Source organism: Mus caroli, chromosome 3, assembly GCF_900094665.2.
Source record: "Mus caroli chromosome 3, CAROLI_EIJ_v1.1, whole genome shotgun sequence".
NCBI classification, from domain to species: domain Eukaryota; kingdom Metazoa; phylum Chordata; class Mammalia; order Rodentia; family Muridae; genus Mus; species Mus caroli.
The window spans coordinates 63,630,724-63,649,545 of NC_034572.1; the positions used below are offsets into that span (position 1 = coordinate 63,630,724).

Genomic DNA, 18,822 nt, shown 5'->3' on the forward strand with positions numbered 1-18,822 from the left:
ATAGTGATGGTGCAGGTTTTCCATGTTATAGGGAAGGGATTATACACAGCTTTGGACACTCAGACATCAGAACCCTTGATGTGCTCCTTGAGGTAAGTCCAGTAAAACAGACTTCACTACACAGACTATGATTAATTCAGTTCTAAATAGTTTTCAAACTTACACTAAGCTAAGAAATAAAAATATAACTTTCTCATAGGTTTTTATGGTATTTGAAAGTAAAAGTTATATGGAAGAAAATAGCTCTTATCTTTGACTCTACTTAAAATGTTTATAACATAGTTACTATGCTCCAGGAATACTTACAAAAGTTTCTTTCTCCTTGCCATGGTTTGGGTAGAGTTTGAGTGTGTCCTTTGGTTCAGGTGTTGGCAACTCGCTCTGTAGGATGATAGTGTTAGGAGGTAGTGGAGGAGGTGGGGTCTAGTGGGGGAATTTTAGGTCATAAGGGTTGTTTTCATGGGATGCTTGAGCTCTCAGAACAGCAAGTTAACCTGAGAGGAAGCCTGATTCCTGAGTTGCTCTATACATTTCTGTTTGATGATGCCATATCATCTTCCTACAGGCACTTTGACCAGCATGAAGCTGTGCATCAAGAGGGATCCACCAGGGTGATCTGATGCTGCTCTTCCAACTTTGAACCTCTGGAAGTCCGAGCTAATTAAAACCTTTTCCTTAGGTTGCTTCATGAATAGCATAATAGAAGCAACAATGGATCACTATATTCTCAAAGATGTTTGGTCATAAACATCTTTTTGGATAAGTCTTTTTGAAACATCTTTTTAAAAAGGGCATGTTTGCCTTTCAGTTTTAGGCAACAGTAAGACTGTATACTTTTTTTTTATTCCCTTTGAGTTGAGTACTTCGTCATTTGCTGTGGTCAATGAAATGAAGTTCGAGGGCATATGACCCGATATCTGGTCATCCTTATCTGGCTTATCATCTTTGAAAATTTTTTTTTCTGCAATTGAGTTCCTGTCAGACTGGGTCTTTGAGTGATTACAACAGGCAAAGCCTTCAGGCTGACCCAAATTGCACATGTAATAACAATGAAAAATGAACGTTTGTTGGTTAGTTGACAGTTTTGAAGTTTTTGTTGTTATCAAAATCTGTCTTGACTACTACAGAAATGTATGGTTAAATGTGTGCAATAATAATAATAGTAATCATAATTATAATAATAATCACCCTAAATGGTGTAGTACTACATTAGTGGTTCACTAAAACATTTACATTTACTTATTTGTTGATTGATTTGTGTGTGTATATGTGTGTGTGTGCGCGCGCGCGCGTGCGCCTTTCTGTGGATGTCAGAGGACATCCCTTGAGAATAATTTTTCTCCTTCTATTATGTGGGTACTGGGGATCAAATTCAAGTTATCAGTCTTGGCAAACAGAACTTTTACCATTGATCCATCTGTCTGCTCAATATTAACTTTAAAAAAAAAATATTCTTATGTATGTGTTTGTGAGAGGGTGCCTGTATGTAAGTCAGAAGGTACCTTTCAGGAGTGAACTCTTTCCTCCACCTTTATGTGCATTCCAGGGACTAAACTCAAGTACTCAGGTTATAAACCAAGTACTTTACTCTCTGAGCCATTTCTCCACCACAGAACAACTCCCTCTTCATTTTTTTCCTGGGGTGGGGGCATGCATTTATTTGCTTGTTTTCAGACACAGAGAGAGTTTTAGCATGTAGCACAAGCTGACCTGACTCCCACTTTGTCACCATGCTACCTTTGAACTCATAGCAATCTTCTTGACTCAACCTCTCAATGCTCTAATTACAAGAGTGAACCACAGTACTCAATGTATAAATATACAGATGACTGACCTTGGCTGTTTCAACATAAAATACTGTGTGCAATATCATAGCCAGTACAGTTGATTAAAAAATGGAAAAGTTAAGCCAGGGAGAATAGTAATATGTCAAGTTCTAGAAGGAGATACACGATAAAGCCTTCACCCAGGGAGCAAAGCAAGTGTTTAGAGATTCTAGAACATGAGAGAGAAGTTTAATAGTAGTGTGTAAGCCCTACACAATATACTGTTAACTGCATTGAGGTATGTGTTGGTTTGAATGAAATTGGCTCATATGTTTGAATGTTTAGTTGCAGCGTTGGTGGAACTGTTTGGGAAGGATTAGGAGGTGTGACCATGTTGGAGGAGGTGTGTCAATGGGGAAAAGGCTTTGAGATTTCAAAAGCCTATGTCTCTTAGCCTGCCTATCTCTGTCTCTCTGTTTGTCTCTGTCTGTCTCTGTCTCTCTGTCTCTGTCTCTCTCTGTCTCTCTGCCTACTGTCTACAGATCAGATATAAGCTCTTTGCTAAGCCTGCCTGCCTCCTGCCATGTGTCCCTGACCTGATGGTCATGGATTCACCTTTAAAAAATGGTAAACAAACCCTCAATTAAATCCTTTCTTTTATTAATTGTTGTGGTCATTGTGTCTCTTCATGGCAATAGAACAGTAGTTAAGATGAGGTATAAGCTCAGAGATGGGACCAACTCACTGTTAGCAGTAATTGTACACGGTGTACTTGGGGAATTATTTTCTGGCCATAGATCCTTGGTGCTGACCTTCTAGTTCTGTTTCTGGGATTTAGCCAGCACCACCTAATACTCTTTTTTTTTTTTTTTTTTTTTTTTTTTTGCTTTCACCTGCTTCAGCATATTTTAAAGTTTTTAGCTTTTCAGATTCCTGACTAATACCAAAAGGAAAGTACATGTACTTCTGAATCCACCGAGGCCATTTTTCTTCAGCACTTCCTCCTGTGAGTCAAGGACTGGGGTTAGTCCCTCAGTGTTCTGCCACCAGCATGGCAGGCCCAGTCTGGAACCAAGAGGCTCACATTCTGTCTGCTTTCAGGCTTGTTCTTCTTAAAAATTTTTTCAAACATTTATTTATTTACTTGTTTTTGTGAGTGTGTGTATGAGCATCTATGCACAGTGTGCATGTGAAGGTCAGAGGATATTCTGCTCTAACCATACATGCTTTAAGTTTTGAACTCAGGCCATCAGGCTTATTGGGCAAAAGCTTTCTTCCACTAGTCCCTATATGAATTTCTGAGTCTATATTTAATGCATGTCAATAATGTATAACCACAAAGGTAGTCAATTTTCATTTGGAACACCATTTTCATAAAAAAATGTAGCTGTTACATGATATTCAATACTGGAACTATTTTCTCATTGACTGTAAAGCAAAAGCAAGACACAGAAGCAGGACTGAAACTCATTTGCATTATGTATTACCTCCTCTCTAGATTTTAATACAAACTCTAATTTACTTTTGTTATACTTTCTGATAATTTTCTTTCTTACCCAAGAATTATCTCACCACTGAGCAGCCAAAAATGCTTTTTAAAAAATTAGTGCTAATTCTTAAGTTTGACACAAGATGTTTCATTTTGAGAAAAAATATTATAAGCACAGAATAGAAAATTGCATCTTTTAAACATAGCTCCTTTTAATGGTTTTCATCATGGACTATGTGTTTTATTTAAGGAAATGAAAAATGTAGACTGGCAATTGGAAACTTTGTTTACACACAGCTGCATATTATATTTCACAAAATAGAGAAAACATTCTAAAGCTATGTTTTGTAAGCAGCAATACTCTCTTAGAATTTTAATTTTTAATTTAAATGTTTTTCCATAAACACACAAATGTATTTAAGAGATAACTAACAAGCCACCATTTACCCAGGTGAAGTTTCTTTGCTGATAGTGACTTCAAGTATCTTCTCAAGAGTTTGGTTTTGATCATCGGAATCAGCTGATTTCTCACTGGAGGCTGCTGCATCCTAAGGAATATTAACAATTGGCTGCAATGCTTTGAGTACAGAGGGAAACCTTCAAGGTAAAGCCCCAGCAGCCTGTCCCTAGCTTTCCATATGGAAGCATCTAATCATAGTAGTCACTGGCAATTGCATTCTGTACCCTTGTCGAGAATGAAGTACAGGACTTCCTGCTTTAGAGCATTTCAAAGCAGGGAAGAGATGCAATAACAGAGTAAATACACCAGGTTTGGGATCACAAGACCTGGCACGACCTTGCAATGCTATTAATCCCCCCCACCCCACCCCCCGCTTGTAAAATGAATGTGTTAGGCAATATGATTGCCAGGTTTCCCTTGAACTCAAGGTTCAATGACTATGCAATATGTCCTATGAAATAAAAAGTGATACTTCTTTAAGTAGGTTGGAAAGTAAAATAGAGGACTGCAAATTTTAAAACATAAATTTTTTTCTTTACCATATTTGCCCATTAGAATTGTTTAATGTTTGTTTTTTCTAGTGTTGGTCATATGGGAGTGATTACTTTAGGGTTAATTAACTAATTCTAATGCTAAGGACAATAACATTTCTCCATTCAGAATAGAAAGAAACAAAGATTAAAGGGCCAAGCTCAGAAATCGCTTCTCTACTTTAAGAGATATTTTGATAAGTTAATTTTGTGCATAAAAGCACTATTCTTTGATTGTATTGGAACCGGGGTCACTAAGAGTAGAACAGATCTTCATTTTCTGTAATAAGAAATAAAGAATCAGTATTTTTTAAATGCTTGTTTAAGAGTCTTGACAGGATTTGTCTTGGGTGGAGGTTGTTACTGCACTTGGTGTGGTGGTAAAGGAAACAAATTCCCCTTACAGAGAATACAGGATGGACCTAGACTGTCTTGATGTGCACAACTTACAGTCTGTAAAAGAGAAGCACCTGCTTCTCCCTATAAGACTTCTAATGTGCTGAAGTAACAGCTGATATTGTCTTCCTCCTCCATCTCTTATTAGACAGCTCCAGCTGAGGGGTCTCTAATCCCACTTCTCTGCCATCAGGGTAAAACCTCCCTCGGAGGAGTCATTTGTGCATCTGAGCCCTTATGAGACTGATGTGTTTTTAATATGTAAAGCACCTGAAATGGCGTGACCCTCAGTGAGCCTTCCCACTCTGCCCCCTTAGTGCAAGTGGAGGCTTCAGTTTGAAGCTCTTTGAATGCAGTCTGTTTTATTAAGTTCCCAGGGTAAATTGAATGCTTAGTACATAATGATGACGGTTTTAAAATCTCATTTTACAAATGAGAAGTCGGAAGTGTTTTGGCCCATGTGGATTAACAAGTCATCTAGTGAGCCAACCTTTATCCTTGTTTCCCACTGGGTATATCCAGTTCAACCTGATGAGCAACACCAGCTGAGCAGATAAAAAGCCATAGCCATTCAGTTCGAGAAGAAATAGGTCTTTTCAAAAACTGTAAAAATTGCCCACAAGTGAAGAGATTTTCATGATTAATGGCAAAGAAGAGAAGAACTCTGTGCAAGGGTAAAGTATCACTATTTAATAAATGGATAGATGTCATAAACATATAGGTAATTGTTTGTCTTATGCAATATAGTGGGGGAAGAATAAGGGATTAAAGATCGACTTGTTATATGAAAACTAGAAACAGGAGAAGATAAGGTGTACGCTTTTAAAATTCGCAAGCATTAATTCAGAGGAAAACAATTTGAACTCCCTCTGTGTATGACTGTCTGCCTTATAGCATAATAGAAAAGCCAGGGAATTGAAAGAGATGCACAATCTTCAAAGATCTTCAAGTACATGGGATCAGGGATGGGAAAATAATAGGAATAAAACAAACAGATAACTCTATTTTACCCATGTACAAATAATTATGGCCAAGACAGCAGTGTACTGTGACTATCCCAAGAGAAGATGTTATAGGCTGACAGGAGATTCAGGCAATACTTTGCTGAGGGTTTGTAAAATATATAGGTTTTTAGCAAAAAATAGAGGTAGATATGGAAGTGTTTTAGATTTAAAAAAACCTTTCCTTTTCTTCATTTAGAAATAAATTGTCGAGAACCTATGCTGACATAGTAGAGAAGAAATGTGCTTTTTGGCTTCTGGAAACTTGTGTCTTGGCAGAGGCATCTCACTGACCTCTCAGGGCTGTGCGTAGGTGATATCCTCTGCAGTGCCTTCCACTTCTCCTCAGCTGCTCTTTTCTCCAGGGATCCGAGTCAGGTACACTTGAATATCCCAGGAAGATCCACTTCCTGCTGAAGAAGCTTCTGTCTTTCTAAATATTTCTGGAGACTTCAAATATAGACTCTTAATACTCCTGCTACAATCAGGATTTGACGCCTGCAAAAGCAAACTGAATACAGATTTTAGGCTTCAAACCTATTGTCAGGAAGAATGGTATGATCTTTGATGGCAGTCACTTTTCTGCCCAAGTATGTAAGAAGGCAATATGCTTTTGTTTCAATCTCTTTGGTTTTTCAAGAAAAGCCAGTCTACTTTAACAGGAGGGAAGGGTATTTTCCCTGCTGGCATTAACTCTGTCTTATAAATAATGATGGGAACATTGGGCTACTGGGTCTTCCACGTTACAAAAGTCAACATTCTAACTGTAATTTGCTCCCTTAGCTGCTTGGAAAGGGCCATGTCAGCTCTATTTAAGTTCCTTGTGATTTCCAAATCTCCCCAAATAACAATTGTGTGTGTGTATGTGTGTGTGTGTGTGTGTGTGTGNGAGAGAGAGAGAGAGAGAGACAGAGACAGAGACAGAGACAGACAGAGAGACAAAAAGAGAAAGACACAGAGAGACAAACAGATACACACACACACACAGACAGAGACAGAGAGGCAGAGAGACAGAGAAAGACAGAGAGGCAGACAGACATACACACACACACACACACACACACACACACACACACACAGAGAGAGAGAGAGAGAGTGAGAGAGAGAGACAGAGAGAGGTGTCAGAGCTCTTATGGGGAGGTCAGCTTCCTTTTTAAAACTTGGTATAAGGCAAATGTTAAAAGGAAACTGATATACACCCATACACGTATAGTCTAAGATACTTGAGAGGCTGAGGCAGGAGAATTTCAAGTTTGAGGCTTGCCTGGAAAAATATATTGAGACAAAAAAAGAACACAAACCCGCTTTTAGATGAGAAGTGGCCTTGATGCTTAAAATGCTAATTTGCCATGAAGTAGACTTCTTGGGACATCACCCAGCACCAATCATACAGTGTATCTATAGATTGCACAGTGTATGTGTAGATTGGACTGCCAGCGCTTTTTAAATGGGTTTCTGCTGCTTCCAGGTTACAAATATTCTAATGCTGGAGAGCAGAGAGAAGAATTTTCCTGAAAAAGGATTTTGAAATGGTGAGCTCTGTTTATAGTTCCACACCATTTTACTCCCCCGGGGAGATGACATTTGTTTTAGGGAGGTAGATTTGAATAAATTTGCCTCTTTAGGAGGCTAATCAGTATGCAGAATTGCATCCAAGAAAAGCCAAATTCTCTCCTATAATTTTAACTCTCTTGGAAAATGTTGGGGTTTAGACTTCAATCCCTCAGGTAGCCTCCCTCCCCCTTTTGCCTGATAAATGCTAACAGTTCCTTGTCAGAAGAACAGCCCTACTATTTGCATCAGTGAATTCCATATTAGGGATGCTGGCTTCCTACGTTGAGTATGAACTATGTGACTGAATGCAGCCCAGCTGAACCACTTGGTTCCCAGATGTGTAGAGAGGAGTCCTCACTTAGTGCTGAATCTATCTCCTCAGACAAGGTGTCTACTACTGCCTTTTATTTCAAGATCTTCCAGTGCATCCTTCCTGTGCATTTGTGATTCCATCAAAGCCACAGATTTCAGTCTCACACACAATCATGATGTATTATAGCAGCACTGTAAGTACACAGCTAGAAGAGAAACAAAAAAACCCAAAATGTTTCTATGGTAAACTCTGGAGAAATTCAAATGTAGAGTGACCCATTTTCTCCTCTTCTTCCAAGGGGGGGTTCTCAGCTAGCACACTCACTCTGAGGTAGTAAACACGAATCCACACAGGCACAATCAATATGACCAGGCAAGGTTGTTTGCGACCTAGGTTGAAGGTCTTCACACTGAAGGTTGATTCCAAAGGTGTTCATACCCATCTAAATTCTAGGTGCTTACTTGGACAGAGAGGTCCTTCAGCATAAATACCCCACTCATACAGTCTAATTATGCTGTCATAATAGTCATGTCTTAGTGAATATTTCTGTACCCGAGTTCCCAGACATCTAAAGACAGCAAGCTCAGATAACTGTATTAATATTTCCCCCAAACTTCCCTCTTCAGTATCATTGCTTTACAACAAATAATCTAGATTTGAGTCATAAAGACGTTTTTTATATTTTGCCATTAATATGAAGAAGGCAGCTTAAGGGAGGGGAGGGGTTTATTTTAGTCATAGTTTGAGAGTGCAGTTCACCATGGTGGAGAAGGCATGATGGTAAGAGCCTGAGGCATCTGGTCACATTGCCTCAATAGTTTGGAATCAGGGCTCTGCTTGCTTTCCCCTTTGTATTCAGCTCAGAAACCCTGCCAATGGATACTACTGCATACACCCTGAACAAGTCCTTTCTCCTTAGCTAAATGTTTCCGGAAACATCCTCATAGATACAGGAGGGTAGTTGCATGGCGATTCTAATTTTAACCAACTTGACAGTGAAACGGTCAGAATGGTTGTCAAGAAAAATGTCTCATTAAAATTGGTTGATTTAGAAACTATATGTTGAAATAATTTAAATGCTGATTAATCTTTACTTTTGGGCTCCCAGAACTGTAGACTACAGATTCCTCCAGGATTTGGCAGCTCATGAGTGCCTCTGGATGGGGTTCCTGTTTTGCTGGAGGATATTGCACTGTGATCGGGTATTCCATTGTGACCTTCAGCATCTTGGTGTTGTTTGTGCCTCAGTTGCCCCCTTTTGAACCAATTAAGAATCTGTCTGTGTGCATCCACTTCTGTATTTTCCAGGCACTGGCATAGCCTCACAAGAGAGAGCTATATCAGGGTCCTGTCAGCAAAATCTTTCTGGCGTATGCAATAGTGTCTGGGTTTGGTGGTTGTATATGGATGGATCCCTGGGTGGGGCAGTCTCTGGATGGTCCATCCTTCCGTCTTAGCTCCAAACTTTGTCTCTGTAACTCCTTCCATGGGTATTTTGTTTCCCATTCTAAGAAGGAACGAAGTATCCACACTTTGGTCTTCCTTCTTCTTAAGTTTCATGTGTTTTGGAAATTGTATCTTGGATATTATATGTTTCTGGGCTAATATTCATTTATCAGTGAATGAATATCACTCAGGATAATATCCTCCAATCCAATTGTCTAAGAATTTCATAAATTTATTGTTTTTAATTGCTGAGTAGTACTCCATTGTGTAAATATACCACATTTTCTGTATCCATTCTTCTGTTGAGGGACAACTGGGTTATAGTTATCTATTGGATGGAATACAGGGCCCCTAATGAAGAAGCTAGAGAAAGTACCCAAGGAGCTAAAGGGGTCTGGAACCCTATAGGAGGAACAACAATATGAACTAAGCATTACTCCCCAGATCTGTGTCTCTAGCTGCATATGTATCAGAAGATGGCCTAGTTGGCCATCAATGGGAGGAGAGGCCCTTGGTTTTGCGAAGACCATATGCCCCAGTACAGGAGAATGCCAGGGCCAGGAAGTGGGAGTGGTTGGGTTGGGGAGTGTGGTGGGGAGGGTATAGGGGACTTTTGGTATACCATTTGAAATGTAAATGAAGAAAATGTCTAATAAAAATGTTTATGAACCCCCCAAAAAGAATAAATGGGAGAAAAAAAAATCAATGATTTTCATGGTTCAAGATAAACCCTAATCTCTAAAGAAGAAAAATTACATACAGAGTAAGTGATTAAACTAAGATTAAAATAATAACAACAACAAAAAAAGAATCTGTCTGATCTCTCTTTTGTTCCAGAGAGATTGGGAATTCAATTTCTAAGTTTGAGTGACACAGCCTTGATTTTTGTCCCTGCACTTTCCAAGTTTGCTAACTTGGGCAAATGACTTACCTTCTCTGACTTCAACTTCGTTATCCATGGGAAGTGCTGAAAGCAATGACATTATTGGCTTATCATGAGAATTCAGTGAATACATATAGGACTTTTAAAAATGTCTAGTCCCTGAGAAATACCACATTGTTTCTACGATTAGTATTAATTTTAATGGCATCGGTTTCCATTATATAATAGAAAGAAAACTACCCCTTGAGTCAGATAGACTGGAATTTCATTACTGGCTCAGCCACTATCTATATGATACTAGGAAAATTACTTTGCATATCTGAGCAGTTTTCCTCCTTGAATAAGAAAATGGGAATGATAGTTATCTGGTTGGGGTCTTCCTTCCTTCCTTCCTTTCCCTTTCTTTCTTTCTTTCTTTCTTTCTTTCTTTCTTTCTTTCTTTCTTTCTTTCTTTCTTTCTTTCTTTCTTTCTCTTTCTTTCTCTCTCTCTCTCTTTCTTTCTTTCTTTCTTTCTTTCTTTCTTTCTTTCTTTCTTTCTTTCTTTCTTTCTTTCTTTCTTTCTTTCTTCCTCTCTTTCTCCTGAATGTGGCTAGCAATAAAAATACTGTGATCAAAGCAGAAAGAGCACAGTAGACAACCTACCACATTATTATTCTTGTTCATTAATTCCCTCCCAATTGTTTACCAAGTGTCTATTATGTACCAGATGGAGTCTGTATGTTGGAGAGGGAGAGAGAGAGTTTTGAAGAACAGTTCTTGCTGTTCCTGTTTATACCAGCTTCCTGTTGCTGGGACAAAAATAAACATGATGAGGAAGGAAGTGATTATTTCCGCTCACAGTTACAGAGATTTCCATCTATGGATGTTTGGTTCTGTAACTTTGGGCCCATGGCAAAGCTAAACACTGTGATGGGGAATGTATGGAGGGCAAAACTTGTTATGTCTGGTGTCCCAGAAGCAAGAGAAAGAGATGAAAGAGCCCTGGGGTCCTAATAGCCTCTTCAAAGGCATATTCTCAAAGACCTATTGCTTCTTCAAAGAGACCTCATTTCCTAAGGTTTTAATCACCCCCCAACATCCCAACAGCTAGTGATGAGCTTTCAGGAGACGTCTGAGATCTGTACCATAACAGTCATAAACATATGAGCCAACGCCAGGGTGACTTGGCCAAGTCAGAGTTAGGGATGGAAAGTGAGGGGAGGAAAGATGATGGCTGTGGATATGGTGAAAAGGAAAAACCTCTCGAGGAAGTGCTGCTAGTAGAGAGAACTGAGTGAGGAGTGGCAGAGAGCTGCAGAGATTCAGAGAAAAGAGCTCTGGGAAGAGAGAAACCTGGGAAACGTCTTGACATGGGGAGCATTGCATATCTGAGAGAATTGTGACAACCCCAGAGACCAGAATGGGGATGAGAGAGCAGAAGGGACAGGGTCAGTTATGATCATTGCCTAAGAGACACATTAGCTTTGCTTCTAAAAGAGGATGAGGCAGAAGCATGAGAAGCAGGTTAATTTACATATAAACACCTCATCCAGAGGCAGGACCAGGACTGAATGGAGGACAGGGAAGGATGTTTTGTTTTTGTTTTTGTTTTTTTTTGTTTTTGGAAATAAGGTGGCCCAGGCTGGGTGGCAACAGTGAAAATGTTAAAGCTGCAAAACAATAAATATTATTATTACCGATAATTGCTTTGTTCACTCATTTTACTTAGCGTGAGGCAGATGCAAGTTAACCTTTGCCAAGCTAATATTTTCGAAGAGTTCATCAGTAGTTTTGAAAGGGAAATGTCATAAAGGAGAAATTTTATAAAATGATCTTATTTTATTCTCCTCACAGCTAGATGGGAGTGTGGCTTATTACTTTTGTGATTTCTCATTAAAAAAAAAAAAGAGTCCCAAATTATGCAGAAGAGAAAGAAACACAAATGACAGGAGTAGTGATGATTCAGAAAACGTTTCATCATTTTGTCTTGGCGGGGTACATAGTATTCCTGCAGGATATCTGCTCCCTGCCCCTCTAATGGGCTGTGGAATTTCCCCAGAGTGGATCCAAAGCTTCACTGTCAGGGTGGTTAGGGTGTTTTATGCAGGTTGTTGTGCTGGCTCCTGCTCAGGTGTTTCTCTTTGTCAGCATTTGATTGGACTCTTTCATCTGTGATTCAGTGTCTGTATTAAACTCTATTTGATTCCTTGCTATTCCTTAGCACTCTATTATCGGGGGAAGAGAAGCTTATGCCTTTTGGTGCTTGTTTTCTGGCCTTTTAGGGAGGCACTTTCTACCACTGCTGCATAGCAAAGGATATTTAGGGCTGATTAATATGTGCTGGGTCACCTCAGAAAGGGTCGGTTAGGCTATGAGTTCATCATGCTTGCCATGTAAGAATGAAGTTCGGAACCTTTAAACAGCCATACAGGTCACTTGGGTAATAACATAGAATCATTCTTTAATATATATTTACCCAAAGGCAGAAAACCACAGGAGCATGCTTGTATGGAGTTCAGAGAAGTCTTAGAGTGTGGCAAAGTGACATCATTTTTCTCTGTGAAGCAGCAGATGCCTTTCTAGTGGAAAGAGGGGTGGGATCTTCTTTTCTTTGAAGAGGCCTGCCTCAGTTGACCCCTGGTGTTGCTCTGACATCTCTGTGATGCATTTTTTTTTGCACCCACTTCTCCTCCCTGGGTCTCCTCGTTAAAACAACAAATTGGATTGCAAGATATTTAAGGTCCCTTCCATTATGTGATCCATGATAATTTGAGTTAAAACATACTTTCTGAAGTGCATTATTGTATTGGAGAGAGAATGGGATTAGGAAAGAGCTGGTCCCATATGCTTCAGCGAAATAACTTTGAAAGAAAAAGCCAACCAAAAATCAAACTACCAGAGAACTACATTCCTTTTTTGCATACAGCAGTTATAATTCTTGACTTAAGTGAAATTCTAAGGTGACAGAGCAATATAGACGCCCTCAATGGTTCAAGAAAGCAGCCTTCTACTACTCCTATGAATCTGTGTATTGTTGCCCAAAGCTAGTTGCACAGCTATTCCTGGTGTTTTTTAGAGCAACTCTGTCTTACATAAGCTGAGATGTTTAAGCAGATGAATAAAATCTTAGAACAATTCCAGGTAAACCCAGTTGTTTACCATACTGTGTCAGTACTTTGATCCCATTATTCTCTGCAACCTCTTTTCCCTTCGTAAGAAAAGCATGCCAGGAAAAGTGTTAGCTCATCAAGATATTGGCTCTTGACATGATAATAACTAATTAATGCTCCTGAAAACACCCAAGGAGTAGTTGCCAGGGCAGGATGGAGATGCTTCAACTCTATGCTCTTAAGCACAAGTAGTGGGGCCCCTGAACAATGCCTGTTAGAAGGACTTAAAGTTTTCCTATTTGCTTATCCAGACTGCTCCAGAGTTTCCAGGAAATTCTTTGTTTATATATATACATACATATATATATGTTTGTTTATATATATATACATATACATATATGTATATATATGTATATACATATACACATATATACACACAGATATACAAACCTTTAAAAATTTGATGTTAGATTGAACTATAAAAGAATTCAAACCTTTACAATTCCAATGTCAAACTCTTTTCTTCATTTCCAGATGTACTTTCAAGAATCCAGACGCTGAATGGATATGCTGTTCAGTGTTTGTTGCATATAATAAACATATGGGCTTACTAATTTTTCACTTAAAAAGAAGAGCCTTCCCAGCGTACTTACATCATCTGTGCTCACTCTTGCACCTTTCTTAAGTGTTAGTATTATGGATAGTTTATATATGAGGACACTCAGGGTGATATGCGATGGGTCTGGGTTCTTGCTCCAGTTACATTCACCCTCCTCACCTTCTTTTTGTATAAGTTAAATAAATGAACTCTTCTTACTTATAAAAGTTAGAAAGTGAATGAAATATTTGGAACCATTTTAGCAATGTAACCATGTTGAACCTAGAAGACATTTGTAGTGTTGTACCCATGAAAGTCAGTTGGGGTGAGGTTTGGGTCAGATGTTTTGTGTCTTGTCTAATCCATTCTTTTGTTGTGAAAGTGAAGCTAAGACACACACACACACACATACACACACACATACACACTCACACATACACATACATGGACAAAAATACTTACACATACATGGACACACACACAATATATATATATACACACACACATATATGTATACACACACACACACACACACATACGAGTGCAGGCTCCTGTAGAGACCAGAGGCACTGGGAGTAGTGTTGGCTCGTAACTCCTGAGCCATCTCTCCACTAAATCCCAAGTAAGTTGTCATAAAAGACTTTAGAACACATTCCCCAAGTTGGATTAATTATTATATTTTTCTTTTTAATATACGTTCTTCAGTGTAAGTGTTCTGTTCTGGTGATTGAATGCTTGCTTCTCTGCAGACTGAGGTGATGTGAGGACAGAGAGAATGGGATCTGCTGCCAGTCTGAGATATGGGAGGAAGGGAGGAAGGAAGAGAAAGCAAGCAAAAGCAAGCAAGCAAGCAAGCAAGCAAGCAAGCAAGCAAGCAAGCAAGCAAACAAGCAAGAAGAGAAAGAGAGAGGGAGGGAGGGTGGGAGGGAGGAAGGCAGGCAGGCAGGCAAGCCTTTAAATTTCCTGGGGAGGGCTATATTTATCTGAATGAAAATTTTCTCTTAATTTCTTCTTCTGTCAGTGGACACCCAATTTAATATTTCTGGCACTTGTCAATATGACAGTGAGCTGGTACTAGATGAAAATCCAAAGCATATTCATGGCACAGAGTAATAATCTATGGAGAAATTCCAGTGATTAGCATCAAAGAATTAATGAGGTCACTTCCTTATTAATCCTCTTCCTAAGGGAGGAGAAGCAGGAAGCTACTTCAATTGTCAACATGAACTGGGGCATCAGTCAGAAGCTCATGGATTTTGAGATAATTCTGTATTTAAACACTATTTAGTTTCCGCAGGGGAACTCTAACCTGCCTAGGAGGCTTAATTAGGCTAACTGCCTAAAAACGATGTAAAACATATGGGTGTATTCCCACTCAAGAGCCACTATATGGGTGTTCCCTGACCTTCTATAGAAAATGAATGAACTTTCAGTCTTCTGGTTTTTAATTCTACAGTGGGCCTAGAAGCTGCTCAAAAGTGGTCTTTATAAGATATTGTGCTGTTTATGCATCACGATTTGAGCTCTGAGAGCCTAGGAGAGAGGGGGAGAGAGAGGGAGGGAGAGGGGAGAGGGAAAAGGGAAGAGGGGGAGAGGGGAGAGTTGGAGAGGAAGAGAGGGGGGAAGAGGGGAAGAGGTGGAGAGGGGGAGCACTCAGCACTCAGGGTCTGTGATTAAAGCTTTATATAAAAACTTAAACTTTTTAATATCCCAGGGGAATTCTAGTTTGTCCTTGTACCTTCTAAAAAATTCAATTAATCTCATACTTGTTAAATATTTCTGACCTATATTTTAAAGAACACAGCACAGGGTTAAGAAACACTGTTAATTCCTCAAGGATTTCAGTGAGAGTGCTAACTACATACATCATCAGTTATAGTAAATATTAGACTATGATGAGCGTTAAGGATATGAATAAACATACCTGAGAGCCCCAGGCAGGAGTGACTAATTCTGTCTGATGAGGTCAGTGATGGCTCTGCTGTTGTGTCTTCTGGAGTTGACTTTTATAGTTGGGCTGTAGAAACAGGGTGGACTGGAGGCTGGGGATGGGGTAGGGCATGGTGGCTCATAAGCACAGGCCTGTGTTTGATCTGTCTGAATCCATTTAAAAAGTGGGTGTGGTGGTGAGTGCCTACAATCCTCATGCTGGAGAGGCAAAGAAAGGAAGTTTCTTGAGGGGGTTGCTCTGTTGCTAGGCAGTCTAGCAATATGGTGATCTCCAGGCTTAGCAAGAAACTGTACCTTCAAAACCAGACAGCAACTGAGGAAGCAAGCTGACTTCTATGTCTGGATACAAATACATGTGCACACACATGTAAGCATACCCACGCTCACACCTATGAAAACACACCCACACCCACACACCCATAGCCGTTCACCCCCCAAACAGGGTTCCACTGAAGCTCAAAAGCTTTTCTTTCATGACACTCAGACACAGGAGGAGACTTATTGCATAACACCTTTTGGAGAGCTAACTAGGATTCCCAAGCTTGTCTGGGAAACTTTTGAGAGCAAGGAAAGAAGACTAGCTTAGAATTTCTTTTGGTTAGGAGGTGGGTCAAGTTGAGTATACCTGCCCATGAGCACAGTTCCCTGGTTTGGTGGTTCAAATGAGAATGGCACCTATAGACTCTTATTTGAATATCTGGTCCCTAGTTGATTGACAGTTTAGGGAAGGATTAAGAGGTGTGGCCTTATTAGAAGAGGTATATTACTGGGAATGGGCTTTGAGGTTTCAAAAGTCCATGCCTGGCCCAGTTTGTCTGTCCAGTCAGTCAGTCAGTCAGTCAGTCAGTCAGTCAGTCCATCCATCTGTCTGTCTCCCTCTGATCTCCCTGGTCCTTCTCCTCTACTTTGTGGTTAAGGCTCTCAAAAAAAAAGTCATAGAAATTCATAGTATTGTACATACGAATACATCTTTTATTCATTCTTTAGTCCACCTAATCATATCCTACAAGCTGGGTCTGCTGTTGTCAAGGTTGTTGCTACATTTAAAGGACATATTTTAGTACTAATTTCACTTTGTTCTCTCTCTGGGTATGAATTATTGACCATTCTGTTCTTGAAATTCTCCTCCATTGGTTTCTGAGTCATGGTGTGCTCCCCAGGGTCCATTTTTGGACGTCTTCCTGCCTACGCATTTTCTTCTCACAATGCCATTCTCTTTCATGGCTCTGATCATCTTGTGTGTGCTGAGGAGTCCTTAATATATATTTCTAGGCTAAGCTGCTTTTGTAAAATTCAGTTCCAGCCCATATATCAAAGCTCTTACTACCTCCTTTGAATGTCTCAAAGGTACTTGAGACTCGTTGTGTCCATAACTCATCTTCTTTGCCCCATAAAGTTACTTCCCCTCTCTTGCTCCGTCTCTTGAGGTGGTGATGAAAAGAAGAGTCGAAGTTTCCAAACTAAAGTTTGTTTCAGTTTGTTCCAATGGCCATGCAGTACTCTAGGCCAGCTTTCAAGTCCCTGGTTAAAATATGCCTAGTCAAACTGTGTAGACTCTCCGAGTCTCTTTAGTTGTCAACATGAATCTTTCCTCAGGCCCTGGTTCCTGCTCTGGCTTAGAATAAATAGCCTCCCTCTGAGATCCCCTTGCTCCATTTTCAGAGCTCCTTCAAGTACTGAGTGATCTCTCTGGGAATCATTTTGATGTGTATCTCTGAAGACTGCACAAGCCTTGGGAGTAGGAGTGCGTCTTTACCCGCTCTGTTTCTACTGTTTTTCTCATGGTGCCTGGCATATGGTAGATGCTGAATGGGTATAAACTGACTTCTGATAAAAGGCAAGCTGTTCTACAACACTATGCAGAGGTTTTCAGTTGTTTGTAAACCACTCACCACCATGCTCAGAAGTAGCTGAAAGTGTTTTCAGAATGACGGTTTATGTCTTCTTAGTATGGTAAGAGAAGATAGGGAAGCTGGACCACGAACTGAGGCCTTCAGTGCAGTTTTTATCTTTCCTGGTTTGATCCTCTCAGCTAGGCTTTCATTATGGGCACACTGTCTTCTTGGATTGTCTGGATCACAATCTACAAAATGCTCCTTATTGAACGAATGCATGTGTCCTCAGTGATGGTATCAGATATGCAGCCCAGGTTGATTTTTTTTCCAATCGTGGACCAATAATATATAATGAGAATGTGGATCTATTTAAGAGAATGAGGTTCCCAGAATATGAGACTCAAGTCTCATAAATAAGTATATAGTACTAGGAGAAGGCAGGGCTTCTGGACTGAAATAGCATGCACATAATAAAATTAGTGATTTTTAGCTTACTTCTTTTATATATCTTATAATATTTGCCAAGTACTTCATATGGATTTTCTCACTGAATTCTCACAATTATACTGCCATTTTGATTAAATTATATAATCTATATTAGTATAATGCTCAAGGAAAGAATTTCTCATTTAGGGTCTTATTTTGTTCACACAAATAACAAATACACAGGAAGTCATATGATTCCAATGTCAATTTTTTTTGCGCAAAGGTATCTGGGCTCTTGGTTAACTGTTCTCTAGATCTGTTAGATTTCTACTTATGATCCCCAAATGACTGCCATTGCTCCAAAGTACTATTAGCCTAATAAAATGTAAGAATGGAATGTGTGCTGCTTCTCATGTGTCTGTCCTAGGAAGAAGGAACTGCTCACAAGAAATATCTTCATAAATTCCTCAAGGAGCACAGGGGTAGACTAGGATGTCACTTCATACCAGTTTCTGAGTGACTGATGATAGAAAGACAAGACTCTGGCATTCTTAGCTTGTGGTGTATCTATCCCATATGTGACAAAGAAGACGATGAATGAAAAGCTGTTGGTGCTCCATACTGGCTTTTGTTACACTGTATAATTTCTTGACATATCTTGGTAACTAGCAATGATTAAAGGCATAAGGTCTTGTATGGTTATCCCACCAGGAAGTCTGCAGTAAGATCATCTCATCTCCCCATTGTTTTGGCAGCTGACTCAGTACAACCTTCACTTCTGTGGTCAATGTTGCTGATATGTCTTCCAGCCACGTGGCTACTGACAATCCATATACTACTTTGTACATAACATGTCTCTTTCAGTAAGGAAGGAGAGGGATAGAAGTGGGCTTTGTCCTCTAGGCTTCCTCTTATAAGGAAGGGAAATACTTCTCAGAATCTCTAGCATTTCTTTCTCCATGTCACTCATCTGAACTAGATTCCACTTTTTCTCTAGTTCTGCTTCTGATAAGCAGGAATTGGCTATGATTATTGTAGATTGAACATATAGACATGATGCTTACCCCAGCAATATCACATGGAAAT

At 39.6% G+C, this 18,822-nt stretch overlaps 1 long non-coding RNA gene across 1 annotated transcript; it reads right to left on the reverse strand.

Annotated features, from left to right (window-relative positions):
* Positions 1-3,707: 3,707 nt before the first annotated feature.
* LOC110290615 lies at positions 3,708-7,900 on the reverse strand. The gene is made up of 3 exons (XR_002377472.1): positions 7,834-7,900; positions 5,937-6,153; positions 3,708-3,803 (listed from the first exon to the last, which is right to left on the reverse strand). It is a non-coding gene; the product is annotated as an uncharacterized LOC110290615 (long non-coding RNA).
* Between the last annotated feature and the right edge of the window lie 10,922 nt (positions 7,901-18,822).